We start from the raw sequence: 13,525 nt of genomic DNA on the forward strand, positions 1-13,525 counted from the left end.
TATATTCACATCATTATAGGCTGCACTGTGATGGGGCTTTAGCATGCATGATGTGAATGTATTGATAAAATGAAAATGAATGAAATGAAAATGAATTTTTTTAACGCTTTTAATATCACACCAAACAATGTACACACACTTTGACAAGAACCATGCAACTACACACATACCCTGCAAACAATATACTCTATATGCAGTGATGTACACAGCACTCAGGTCACAAATGTACAACTAGGAAACATTTTATTACCGACAGGTTAGGTTTGGGCAGGCTGTCATCATGCTTTAGCGTACGTATCGCACGCTAGTGCATTCAGCGTGTTGGTGCGACGCATTTTGAATTTAAAGCGTGCTCCTCAACGCAACGGTAAAGCGCTTTCATGCACTTTTGACACGTGACGAGGTTTGCGCAGTTTTCCCGCCGTGTCGGCGATTTTGTTTTGTCACAGCGCATTTCTGTTCCGAAACGCAAATATGCTTTGCTGTGCCCTAACCAAAACCACCCCTAAACCTAACCTGTCAGTGAAGTAATGTTTCTGCTGCTTTACTTTTGCCAAGAACAGCGAGATTAGGCGAATTTCTACCTAAATTGTGCCTAAACCAAAACCATCCCTAAACCGAACCTGTCACAGGGCGTTGTGGAGCACGACTTAACTTGAAAATGCGTATTGGACACACGCGATAGTGGGTTCAAATCAGCGTGTCATAGATACGCCTAGCCTATGCATGATGTTTGGGAAGGGCACAATTCATGAAACTCAGAAACATACAATGCTTTTTCAAAAAAGGGTTCTATGTTCCCCGCTGCATCCAAGTAGACTGCTGCCACATTGCTAAGAGCAGGTTGTTGTTACACCTCTGACAGGTTAGGTTTAAGGATAGTACAAAATGGATTTGAGTAAAAGTTGTCAATTCATAGTAAATGCGTGGTAAATATGAAAGTAAGAGGAAAAATGGTACAGGTACTGCATTGGGTTAGGGTTAGGGTTAGGGTTAGGGTTAGGGTTAGGGTTAGGGTTAGGGTTAGGGTTAAACCCTTGAGGCCGTTTTATCTGGTCCCCGATATAATTTTAATGTTATTCAGCTTCACATAAAATATGACATATTTTGTAAAGGAACCTTAGAAAATACATTTGCAATACAATTAAGTTATATTCAGGGAAGCTGAAGAAGGTGGTGTTTGTTTAAATGTGGCTGCCTTCAATATAGGCCTAAAGTGAAGGGGAAAATCCTGGTTTGTGTTCATAGTACGGCCCTTGGAGGACTTTTACGGCCCCTCGGATGAATTTGAATTGGCCCTTCGAATGAGAAAGGTTCCCCACCACTGACGTAGGCTATAGGTTAAGCTTACCCTCTTTCACTCCTCTGTGGAGAGACTGTGCTTATTTCAGGTTGGCTTCCAGACGCGTCTGTAGCACAGCACACAGGATTGCAGGACACAGCATCCTGCAGGACACTACAAAAAAAACCAAACAAAAAAACCCCAAGGGGAATGAATACATGACCTGACCAGTTATTAAACAAATGAAAATTGATGTGCCAGAGCTGTGGTAAAAGTAACCTTGGGTCCAAATCATCTAGGCCTAGGGTGTGTGTGTGTGTGTGTGTGTGTGTGTGTGTGTGTGTGTGTGTGTGTGTGTGTGTGTGTGTGTGTGTGTGTGTGTGTGTGTGTGTGTGTGTGTGTGTGTGTGTGTGTGTGTGTGTGTGTGTGTGTGTGTGTGTGTGTGTGGTAAATCCAGTGTTCACATTATTCAGATATGAGAATTAATTCATTCATTCATTTTAACTGACATCAGTACATACCCATATCAGTGCCATTTCACCCTGCCAAGACACTGGACCTGGGTCTATTGGAGCTCTCTGCTCAGGGTGTCCTCGTCATACTGCAGCAGGCACTCTGTTGTTTCTATAGTTCCTAGAAGCGAGACAAATAAATAAATACTTTGCCATGCACCTCATATTGACATAGCAAATATGTCAATAAGCAAGACCTATTGAGCCCAACAGGGATAATCTTACACTATATCAGTTTTCTGTGGTCTCTTGTAAGATTGGCCCATCACCATTCTGCAGGACACTACCATCTCCCTGCCAGGATCTGTAGGATGTAAGAAAATAAATCAAAACATAGCAATGCACAGCATTGACAACTTATCTATAAAGTAGCACAAGTCATATTGACAATGTAGGCCAGGGGTGGGGAACCTATGTCTCTAGGGCCGTTTGCGACCCTTGAAGTGGTTTTATCCCCCCCTACATAATTTTAATGTTATGCGGCTTCACATGAAATATGACATATTTTGTAAAGGAATCTTAGAAAATACATTTGCAATACAATTAAGTTATATTCAGGGAACCTGAAGAAGGTGGTGTTTGTTTAAATGTGGCTGCCTTCAATATAGGCCTAAAGTGAAAGGGAAAATCCTGGTTTGTGTTCAAAGTATGGCCCTTGGAGGACTTGTCGAAGTCTTCTCCTATGATTTCCTGGCTTCTGGTTCCTTTCACTGTTCTCCTGCACAAAGATGGGTAATGTATGCTTATGGCTGATTGAGGCCAATTAACTAAATAATAACTAAGTATGTAATAGTGATAATAGTAATATAAGCGCTTAGGTATTAATTGGTAAATGGTAAACATACACGAGTCAGATAGCGGTAGATGGTTATTCCATTGTGAACAGGCAATAGCCCAGATTAAGTCTTATTAATTAAATTGGGTTATGGACTATTTTATTGGCCCAGCTAACAATCTTAACCCTATCCAGACTGGGGGGGGGCTAAAAGTGCCCGCACCAACTTTGATGTTGTATAATTCCTTAACGACTTAAGCTATGACTACGAAACTTTGTGACTTTTCCTAACATTTAGTTGGTTACAGTTAGGTACCGAAAGATTAGGTTTATCATGTTTGCCGTTGCCATGGCAACGGTTTTCTGACAGGTATGTCTGACCAAAAATCACTTTACCATATCTATGACGCCATATTTTTTCATATTTTTTTGTTATTTCCATTAGCATCAGACAACTTTGTGAGCATTTAAGTGGTTTGAAGCATAAAATCATTAAAATTTAAGTGCATTACCTAAATTTGTTGGAAAATCCATTATGACGAGATTTTGGGCATAATAAGATAATGATGTCATAATGACGTCATAATACCAGATAATTACACAAAAATTATGTCATTCATAGATGTCCATATGTAGATCATCTCCCCCAAGTTTCGTAGTGATACTGTATTCCGTTCATGAGTTATGAGGGGGGGGTCAAAAGAGCCCCCCCCCAGGCCCAGGAATGCCAAAAAAGCCCAGTCTGAATAGGGTTAATTAGCAATGTGGGTTAATAAAAAAGTCACCACATATTTGGCAGAGCTTGCCAGGAGAGTTTATTAGATAATTTGAATATTTTTGGATAAATAATTTTGTTCAGAAATTGTTTAATGGTCTATCTCAAAAGTTCCTAGCGATCTATCTGTTTTCAGTAAAGTGCTTTCCTGGATTGGTGAGTGGAGTTGATATGTTTACCATACAGTTTAAATTGTGATTTGACTGATTTTTTTGAGTTATCAAGTGGCTTAATTGATTTTATCAGTATTGCAGAGATTTTCAAGGCCTGTGGTGTTTCCCACCATGGGGGAGGCCACTGGACCAGTGACATCAGTTGACCATGTGACTAGGGGCCATTTGTGGTCATTTCCAAGATGGCGACTGAAGCAAGTAGGACAGAGAGCACATGTCAGCTGCTGCTAGAAAATGCATTTAAAGATGCAATTTGCCTTCTGACACGACACATAACATGAGGAAGATAAGTATAGTTTGACTAATGGTTTTGATAAGTTATTTCTGTGTATTTGATGAGTTTATTGAGGAATTTAGAAGCTGTGGCATGGGCAGTGAAGACACGCATGCACAAGTCTAATGAAGTTTTAAGGTGTTTATTTTAAGTGCAGTGTAGGTTAAAAGAACTGTTATAATACTAGGCTACTTGTTTACTGTTGTTTTAGTGTTGTTAGTAAGGTTAAGATCTATATTTGTGGAGTATTCTGTCTCTCTTTGAAGCTGTATAAGCCGCATGGCAAGGCTGGTGAGCTATTTATAAGCTGCGGCCTAGCATTTGACATCCACATGTGAAAAGCTCTATCACAGACACTGTTGGGAGATATTTTATTGTAAATTCTTATTTACTGAAAATCTGCCAAATTACAAGTTCTCTCTACACATATATTCATTTCTGGTTGGAAATGTAATGGGCTATAGTCACATCCACATTTAATGGGGTAATTAGGAATTTAATAGATTTATTTCTAGATAGATCAATTTAAGGAATCTTTGTGCAAAAGAACAAGGAACAGAAGGAATGCCACGGAGAAGGGTGCCATTGGGTCATTGCAAGTTGTAAGTATGAATTTTATCTCTATTTGACTAAATTTTAGTTGGGTAGTGTGTGTTAAGAATATTCTAGTCTATTTGTGTACTGGGGAGGTTTACGACCTTTTTCGACAGCTGTTGCCAGCTTGTCTATAGTCTACCAAACTTGTTGGCCGTTGGGCCTACTTCAGGCGACTCTTGCATAGAGACAAGGAGTAGTAAGGTGTTTAGTAATTTAAAAACCCTTTATTTTAACTGGGGTACATAACTAAAAACGCCAACCGGTTTCAACCTCACAGGGTCTTCATCAGGGCGTGACGAGAAAGAGTTCATTTGCGTGACCTTTTATCAGTTCACATGGTCACATGATGGTTCCGCTAGGGTACATTGTAATTTTCAGTGAAAGTATGAAAGCATATTGATATAAACACTGCAATAGAAAAGTACAAGTATAAAGAATAGTTAAGTATGTCTATAGTCTATTCTGCAGGCAGAATGGCTATGTGCTAGCTATTTAAAGATGGCTGCCTCTTCTGCAGAGAGGGTGTCATATTAATTTTAAGGGCAGAGCTTTGTTAAACAGACTACTATATAAGTGAATGAGTCTCTGAATGTGTGAGTGAATGGATGTTAAGTGTTATTATACAATACATTATTAATCATAGAATCAGTTTATGGAAATTAATTTTCAAACATTGGAGTTGGTTACTACAGTAACAAGCAGTTGCAACACTGATATAGTCATGACAGAATGCATGTACATACATAGGATGCACACATACACAAAATGGAAAGCTCAGAAGTTTAAAGAAAGAAGACTAGGTGCACTTTGCCAATGGTGTAAAATGTAACATTGAATTTTGTTCCTCCGTATGAGTTTTAACTTATAAGGTAAAATTAATTATGGAGAAGTTTAACTTGAATTTCCACTATGGTTAAGTGTACCAAGTCATAGTTAAGAAATGAAAGCTGAGCTACATGTATCATACACAAGTACATACATACATACATATGGGTTAAGTGTTATCTTGAATGATTGAATCTGCAGATGTATTGGGTATTTCTTCTGTCAACTGTTTAGTGTTCTGTTCCTGTGGTCAACAATGGTACTACGGTTGTTTAATTAATATTGATGAAGTGGTGTTATGTTGACTACAAGAATAGATTTTAAGTTGAGCCTAAGCTTTCCTTTTCAGTTGCACAGACGGGTCCCTTGAAATGTGCAGACATTCATCATACTGGATCTGGAATGACCACCAGTCCTAGGTCTTTGCCTCTCTGAACTTCTTTTTATCGTGTCCTAAATTGGGGGTATAGAAAAAAGTGGAAAAATTTGGCTGTGTGAAAGCGGGGATTGCGATTGCTAGGGGTTCCACTCCACAGTATAAAATAAGACTCTAATAAGCTGTTATAATTCTCAAAGCAAGTTCACTTGGTCCTGGGCTATTCTGTGTACATCGTGCGCTGACTACCCCAGTACAGAGTGTATTTTGGTAGGCAACTTTGTGGTATTGTATAGGTTTATTTTGAGTTATGGTAATATAATACATATATATTATGAAACAACAAAGACTCTATTTTTTATTGTGGAGTGATATAACTCGTAGAAGTGGGAAGCCACTGGGAAAATTAGGAAAGACGAAACGTGGCCACGGTTTCGCAGAAATGAAAAAGGTAAGCGGGAGAGCGGTGTTGGCAGCACATCGTTTAGTCGGATGTCTTAGGGACATGGATTTTTGGGCGAGTGAAGCTGCAGTCGCATTGCATGAGGTTTAGAATCATCCAATGTGGTCAGGAAGCTGACACAGGTCAACTCTTAGTTGAGTTGTCTCTGTCGATGAAGAGTTGTTCAGAAAAGTAAACATCTATTGATTGACCATTTCAGTGTTTGTGATCTTTCTCTCATCTTGTGGCAGGAGTTGCAAATCTTGTTACTGGGTGTTGGGCCATGATGACTGATGGGGTGAAAAGTGAGTGTCTTGTCTTGTCACCTGGTGTTGGTAAGTTTGTGAGAGTGAGAGGGCCTTAGAGAAAGATAATGAGTGAGTGATGAATGAAGGCAATGGAGAGACAAGTTGGAGTGAAGAGTCTTCCATTGTGGCGAGTGTATATGTTCGTTATTTAAGTAACTTAAAATTAGAAAATCTTAAGAAAAATGGTAATGGAGAAATACAGTAACGTATAGACTGAACACATTTAACGTTTGGTTTACCATTATGGGATTTTTGTTTGTTTTATTTCTTTAGAAGTTTAATTTCAGTTTGGGACATCATCTTAGATGTCTGGGTTTTATTTTTGAGTCACTGCTATTGATAGCTGTAATTATTCTCTTGACTACTAAGTGGAGTCTTTTTAGCAGTTGTAATAACACATGTTATAACCAGAGATGTGTGTGTGTCTCTTCCTTTCAGTAGCTAAAGATGGCGCTTTACGACCTGTCGTAAAAGGACACTGCTTGCAGGGGCATGGAGTGACTGGTCATACAGAGTGGGTGAGACAGAGAGTGAATGAAAGGCACATACACTTTGAGACTGTAGGAGTTTAAGGTAATGCTTTAGAGCAGTGACTCATTCTCATTTTCATTTTTAGTTTCATTTCTATTTTCATTCTTATCTTATTTTATTTTTATTTCATTTCATTCTTCAGTTTATTTATTTATTTTGGGGGTTTTGAGTTATTTTGCCCACAAGGGTAATTGGTTTATTTTACTACTTAGAACTGACAATGTGAAGTTTGATACACTTGAACACAAGTATATTTAAGTCAAGGTTAAATATCAAGCATAAAGACTGAAGTTAGTTGACATTTAGGACATGTAGTCATATCTGACATTACTGATAACATACAAGTACACTTTAGGATTTTATTTGCAGATATTTTCATTTCATTTTTGATATTACTTCAAGTTTATTTTTATTTCTTTTGGGGTTTTATTTTATTTTGGGAACTTATTTATTTATTTTGGTTAACGTTAACGTTGGAGACTTGGAGTTTTAATACTGTAAGCGTGCGAAGCATTCGTGAGATTGCATTAGGCACAAAGTACCTCTCAGATATGAGAAGTTGACCTGTTCCACAGAAAATAATTCTATTCTCTGTGGAAGGGGGGTAGAGTGTAGAATTTTAAATTATTTTGCCAAAAGAAGTGTTATAGGTCATGAACAAGTTCACTAGAATGCACCATACATGCATACAACATCATATAGGTTGAGGAGAAGTGTATACACTGATTGTTGAAAGTGGTGAAATAATTTGGGTGTGTGCTAACATTGGTTTGTAGTTACAGGTGGAAATAATGAGGAGTGGTCGAAGAGGAGAATCATCACGGAAGGTTGCCAGTGGATGATCTCTCTGCCTCTCTCGGAATCTCTCTCAAGGACAGAGCTGTCTCTCAAGTGAGGGAAAAGTTCAACATGGACAGTTGGACTGAGGTCATCAAAAGGGTTGTCTCTGCTGAGATGATCTGTTGCTGTTTCCGGAGGATCAACGACTGTCGTTTTGGAAGTTTTGTGGATTAATGGAAGGTGTTTCTTTCTGATTGAAAGTGGACTGAGTTTGCTTCAAGTGACAAAGGGGCGTCAGGAGACGTTCCAGGATGGACGATGGACAGAGTTCAAGGAGCTGAGGTCAGTTGGACCTGATGGCAGGTGTGGGCAAGAATGCCAGGACTGAATCTTGCCAGCTAGAGAAAGGCTGGAGGAGTGCAAAAGAGTCGCTGAGGAAATTGCCACAGTGCCATGCAGGCAAGGAGCTGATGCCAGCATCCACGGATGGGTGCAAAATGAAGTAGTTTTGGGTAGGGTGCGCACATCCAAAAACACTTGTTGCAGGTGCCAGACAAAAAAATCAGATAGTTGAAAAAGGTAGGTCTGCACACTGCCGATGAGCTCCAAAAATAAACTTTATTATTTAAAATGCAACGTTTCGATCACACTGGATCTTCATCAGGCATATGGGTAACAGGAAGAAGCTGTGACTTATATCACATGATCATTCATACACCCGCCCAGGCAAGGCACCCAAGGGTGTCAATCAAATGGATTGACAGGCATCTTGGCCTGTGTCCATCATGCATCAGGCAAAACCAAAAACATTTGCAAGTTTCAAGAAACAAGAAATTAAAAATGTGAATAAAGTACATGAGCATATAAAGTACATTTCACATGTTTTAAAAACAAACAAATCGGAGACAGTTACAGAAAAGGTTTTAGATCAAAGTACATATTCATCCCTTTAGGTGACATAGTATTTAAAGTGTATATATAAAAGGCTTCACGTCTAAGCAGTAAATTGTCAACGTCACCCCCACGTCTAGGGATCGCAACATGTTCGATACCAATGTATTGGAGGGCTGCAAGATTGTGCTTGTCCATGTTGAAGTGAACTGCAACGGGGTTCTTCTCATCACGCAGCCTTATGTTACTTCTGTGTTCTGCTATGCGCGTTTTTAGGCACCTCGTTGTTTTACCTATATAGGCTAGACCACAGGGACATTTTATCATATAAATGACATTTTTTGTGTTGCACGTAATGACTCCCTTGATTTTAAAAGACTTCCCAGTGTGCGGGTGGTTGAAAGAGTTGCACTTTCGCTTGAAGTTGCATTGTGCACACTGGCCACATCTGTAATTGCCATCGGGGATGGGAGGGAATCTTTTTGGCGCATGATCAGGTGGTCGGTCCGCCTTGACAACAAGGTTTCGGATGTTGGGGGAGCGCTTGTAAACAAAGCGCGGGGGCTGTCTGAACGAAGCATCTCTGAGATTTGGGTCGGAGCTGAGGATAAGCCAATGTCTCTTCACTATCGCTTCAAAGTCTCTGCTCAGTGGCGAGTACTGCGTAATGCATGGCAGTCTGTTGTCAGTTTCAGTGTGTCTTTTTCTGTTTAGGCACTGCTCTTGGTCGGTGGTGTGAAACCTGTCTGCTGCACTGTTAATCCACTCTTCGGAGTATTAAGAGTGGATTAACAGTGCAGCAGACAGGTTTCACACCACCGACCAAGAGCAGTGCCTAAACAGAAAAAGACACACTGAAACTGACAACAGACTGCCATGCATTACGCAGTACTCGCCACTGAGCAGAGACTTTGAAGCGATAGTGAAGAGACATTGGCCTATCCTCAGCTCCGACCCAAATCTCAGAGATGCTTCGTTCAGACAGCCCCCGCGCTTTGTTTACAAGCGCTCCCCCAACATCCGAAACCTTGTTGTCAAGGCGGACCGACCACCTGATCATGCGCCAAAAAGATTCCCTCCCGTCCCCGATGGCAATTACAGATGTGGCCAGTGTGCACAATGCAACTTCACGCGAAAGTGCAACTCTTTCAACCACCCGCACACTGGGAAGTCTTTTAAAATCAAGGGAGTCATTACGTGCAACACAAAAAATGTCATTTATATGATAAAATGTCCCTGTGGTCTAGCCTATATAGGTAAAACAACGAGGTGCCTAAAAACGCGCATAGCAGAACACAGAAGTAACATAAGGCTGCGTGATGAGAAGAACCCCGTTGCAGTTCACTTCAACATGGCCAAGCACAATCTTGCAGCCCTCCAATACATTGGTATCGAACATGTTGCGATCCCTAGACGTGGGGGTGACGTTGACAATTTACTGCTTAGACGTGAAGCCTTTTATATATACACTTTAAATACTATGTCACCTAAAGGGATGAATATGTACTTTGATCTAAAACCTTTTCTGTAACTGTCTCCGATTGGTTTGTTTTTAAAACATGTGAAATGTACTTTATATGCTCATGTACTTTATTCACATTTTTAATTTCTTGTTTCTTGAAACTTGCAAATGTTTTTGGTTTTGCCTGATGCATGATGGACACAGGCCAAGATGCCTGTCAATCCATTTGATTGACACCCTTGGGTGCCTTGCCTGGGCGGGTGTATGAATGATCATGTGATATAAGTCACAGCTTCTTCCTGTTACCCATATGCCTGATGAAGATCCAGTGTGATCGAAACGTTGCATTTTAAATAATAAAGTTTATTTTTGGAGCTCATCGGCAGTGTGCAGACCTACCTTTTTCAACTGCAAAAAGGAAATGTACCAGAGATCGTCGAAAGATTGCTGAAAGACTGAGAAATGTGAGCTGAATGGTACTGGAGTTGTAGGGGGTGTCTCGTGATACCTTCTCCGCAAGGGGCTCGGCCGAGTGTTTCCAAGGCTCGGATGGTCTTCACCTGGAGGGGTATGCTATGGACACATGCTAAGAATGGATCTACAGGAGCAACGACAGCTGCCCATGAGGGTAGCGAGGACTGAGTGAGTTTGCTGTTTCAACAGGTTTCACTGGAGAGAGACACAGAACGATGGGCAAGAGAGAGAGAGAGACTGGTCTGGCAACAACAACAACAAGATGGCGTCATGGACATTATGGACATTAGTTAGTTGACCACTTCTGCAAGTAAGACAGGTTAGGGGTACACTGCACACCTAATTGTTTCATTGATTTCATGTCTAATTGTCTCGTTAATTTCATATTTACTGATTGTTTCATTGATTTCATTTGCTGATTATTTTATTATTTTCAGAAATTTTCTGATTTCAGGTTTTGAAGTGAATTGCATACAGTTGCATTTAACATTTAGTGAGGTACATACTGATGCTGATTTTACAGGGGTAAATTCATTAAAGGCTGTCGGGCCACACACTCAAAATGAGAAAATATTCACATGGGTTTGCAAAACAGTGGGTGGTTCAAATAAAGGGGCCATTCATAATTTTCCTTTGGGGAAAAGTTTGGGTTAACAAGAGTGTCAACTTTGAAGGAAGTTTCATATTTTACTGACTGACTGTTGAACATTTTAGTGTTCAAAAGGTTTCGTGCAGATTATTAATGAAAAAATGTTTCTGAGGTTTAAAATTCGGTTTGAATTTCAAAAGGGGCGTTATGTCGAAGTTGAGCCAACATTTCTTCATTAATATTTACAATTATTTATTGGAAATTAACAGATAATATCTTGTATGTAAACTAGCTTCATTTTACTCTTAATTGTGGTTCTGTGACTGTGTTGGGGTTTCTGTTTAATTCTGGGGCCTAGCTGAGTTCAGAAGACAGCTGCCCTGTCGTAAACTGAGCTACAGAGGTGTCGAGTCACACAGCCACTTGGGCTGGAATTAGTGAGTTGGTTATCAGGAATGACCATTTCCTTATTTGACTTAGAATGTATTCTGGTATATTCTTGCTGCACTGATGTTTTGACCATGTTTGTAAGATGTAATACACTTGTGGGGTTTAAATACTGTTCTCAGATGCAGTTCAAAAGAACGGTTGGGAGAGAGAGCTGGGGAGAGAGCCTTGGGGATAGGGTGCTTGCTGGCACACTGGGGCCTTTTGCCCTGGTGCTAGCAGGTCGCTATGCTATGCTATTGGGACACATGGGGCATTTGGCCACCATGGTTAGGAACTTGGGTTATGCTACGCTTAATTGTAATAACTTAGTTACTATGCTCTCTCACTTGCAATGTACAATAAATGTAACTTTCTTGATGGCAATGGCATTCGTCTTCTCCTGTGATTTCCTGGCTTCTGGTTTCTCTTCACTGTTCTCCTGCACAAAGATGGGTAATGTATGCTTATGGCTGATTGGGTCCAATTAACTAAATAATAACTAAGTATGTAATAGTGATAACAATAATATAAGTACTTAGGTATTAATTGGTAAATGGTAAACATATTCGAGTCAGATAGCGGGTAGGATGGTTATTCCATTGTGCACAGCCAATAGCCCAGATTAAGTCTTATTAATTAAATTGGGTTATGGACTATTTTATTGGCCCAGCTAATAATCTTAATTAGCAATGTGGGTTAATAAAAAAGTCACCACAGACTTTTACGGCCCCTCGGATGAATTTGAAGTGGCCCTTCGAATGAGAAACGTTCCCCGACCCTGACGTAGGCTATAGGTTAAGCTTACCCTCTTTCACTCTTCTGTGGTGAGACTGTGCCCATTTTGGGTTGACCTCCACACGCGTCTGTAGCACAGCACACAGGATTGCAGGACACAGCATCCTGCAGGACACTTCAAAAAAACAAGGGGAACGAATACATGACCTGTCCAGTTCTATAAAAAAGAATACCCTGAAAAAGAACACCCTGTTGTTTCTACAGCTCCTAGAAGCGAGACAAATAAATTAAATACTTTGCCATGCACCTCATATTGACATAGCAAATGTATCAATGAGCAAGTCATATTGGTCACAAAGAAGTTAATCTTACATTCTTTCAGTGTTCTATGGCGAGTTTGGCCTTCAGGTGACTCGTCTTCGCCATATTATGAGACAGCAGCCTGTGAAAACATGGTAAATAGAATAACCCATTAACCTTGGGTCCTAATATAATACATGGACATAAACTAGCCTACATTATTTAGACAAGGTCAGTAGACCTCCACGTTAAAAACAATAAGAAAAAGTGACCATACATAATTTCAATTTCTTGAAGAGGCCATCTATACTTATTCGTGCAACAAGTGCTGTTTTGAGGACCCATACTTTTTAAGGACAGGTTGCCTACTGTTGCAAATGGCAGGGTATTTCACATTGATTTCGGGGTGGCGTGCTCTATTAACTTGACCACTCTGGTCGACATTGAGCTCGCGCTGATACATTGGGCTCGCGTTACTGAGAGCTGCCGCCAGAACTACTCACGGTTAGCTTTCATAATATAGAACGCAACAAGGAAGAATCGGTCGGTTTGGTGAAAGGGCAAGGTGTTTCAAAGTAGCATGGAACTAAATGATATCCCACCTTTGACTTGATTTTACGCAGGTGGGTCTTGGAACCCCTGTGTGACTGCCTAGGTTTCAGGATAGAGAAAGTAAAACAAAAATCATTGAGTAAAATCGATGGGGGATTAATTGTAGCTTTTGTAAACTACGTCGCTACTTGAGGAAAAATAGCTTAACTACAGAGACGTTAGCTACTCGATACATAGTAGTGACGCTACGACCAAGCTACTAGAGAATATAATTAAACTAGTCGCTTCGCTACTGCCCAGCACTGAAAACCAACATACCCAGACGGCACACCAGTCTTGCCAACGTCGCCTAGATGCATTTTTGCCGCTGTAAAATACATTGGCAAGGCGTCTAAGCGTTAGTTCATCAGCGAAATGCCGGGCAGACGTGAAAAATGAGCAGT

At 40.3% G+C, this 13,525-nt stretch overlaps 1 long non-coding RNA gene across 2 annotated transcripts; it reads right to left on the bottom strand.

Moving 5' to 3' along the window:
* Window positions 1-1,066: 1,066 nt before the first annotated feature.
* LOC134453797 (uncharacterized) lies at window positions 1,067-12,586 on the bottom strand. 2 transcript variants are annotated; one of them, XR_010035764.1, is made up of 4 exons: window positions 12,301-12,586; window positions 2,020-2,098; window positions 1,804-1,915; window positions 1,067-1,456 (listed from the first exon to the last, which is right to left on the bottom strand). It is a non-coding gene; the product is annotated as an uncharacterized LOC134453797 (long non-coding RNA). The 2 variants fall into 2 exon arrangements; XR_010035763.1 differs by having other exon boundaries at window positions 1,804-2,098.
* Between the last annotated feature and the right edge of the window lie 939 nt (window positions 12,587-13,525).

Source organism: Engraulis encrasicolus, chromosome 8 (genome assembly GCF_034702125.1).
Source record: "Engraulis encrasicolus isolate BLACKSEA-1 chromosome 8, IST_EnEncr_1.0, whole genome shotgun sequence".
Lineage (NCBI taxonomy): Eukaryota > Metazoa > Chordata > Actinopteri > Clupeiformes > Engraulidae > Engraulis > Engraulis encrasicolus.